Source organism: Schistocerca gregaria, chromosome 1, assembly GCF_023897955.1.
Source record: "Schistocerca gregaria isolate iqSchGreg1 chromosome 1, iqSchGreg1.2, whole genome shotgun sequence".
NCBI classification, from domain to species: Eukaryota; Metazoa; Arthropoda; class Insecta; order Orthoptera; family Acrididae; genus Schistocerca; species Schistocerca gregaria.
Window position 1 is genome coordinate 1,097,745,108 of NC_064920.1, and position 823 is coordinate 1,097,745,930.

The window sequence follows — 823 nt, forward strand, 5'->3', positions numbered from 1 at the left end:
GAGTGAAAATCTCATTCTGGAAACATCCCCCAGGCTGTGGCTAAGCCATGTCTCCACAGTATCCTTTCTTTCAGGAGTGCTAGTTCTGCATGTTTTGCAGAAGTGCTTCTGTAAAGTTTGGAAGGTAGGAGAGAGATACTGGCAGAAGTAAAGCTGTGTGTACCGGTCGTGAGTCGTGCTTCGGTAGCTCAGTTGTAGAGCACTTGCCCGCGAAAGGCAAAGGTCCCGAGTTCGAGTCTCGGTCGGGCACACAGTTTTAATCTGCCAGTAAGTTTCATATCAGCGCACACTCCGCTGCAGAGTGAAAATCTCATTCTGGAAACATCCCCCAGGCTGTGGCTAAGCCATGTCTCCACAGTATCCTTTCTTTCAGGAGTGCTAGTTCTGCATGTTTCGCAGAAGTGCTTCTGTAAAGTTTGGAAGGTAGGAGACGGATACTGGCAGAAGTAAAGCTGTGTGTACCGGTCGTGAGTCGTGCTTCGGTAGCTCAGTTGGTAGAGCACTTGCCCGTGAAAGGCAAAGGTCCCGAGTTCGAGTCTCGGTCGGGCACACAGTTTTAATCTGCCAGGAAGTTTCATGATTTTATTTTTTATTTAAATTAATTTATTGAAAAACTCAAGGCAATTATAATTTATTTTCCACATAGTCTCGTGCTCTGTAAATGCATTTGTCCCAGCAGAGCCGGCCACGGTGGTCTCGCGGTTCTAGGCGCGCAGTCCGGAACCGTGCGACTGCTAGGGTCGCAGGTTCGAATCCTGCCTCGGGCATGGATGTGTGTGATGTCCTTAGGTTAGTTAGGTTTAAGTAGTTCTAAGTTCTAGGG

At 48.2% G+C, this 823-nt stretch overlaps 1 non-coding gene across 1 annotated transcript; it reads left to right on the forward strand.

Annotated features, from left to right (window-relative positions):
- Positions 1 to 475: 475 nt before the first annotated feature.
- On the forward strand, positions 476 to 550 carry Trnas-uga (transfer RNA serine (anticodon UGA)). Its single transcript has one exon. It is a non-coding gene; the product is annotated as a tRNA-Ser (tRNA).
- The last annotated feature ends 273 nt before the right edge of the window (positions 551 to 823 follow it).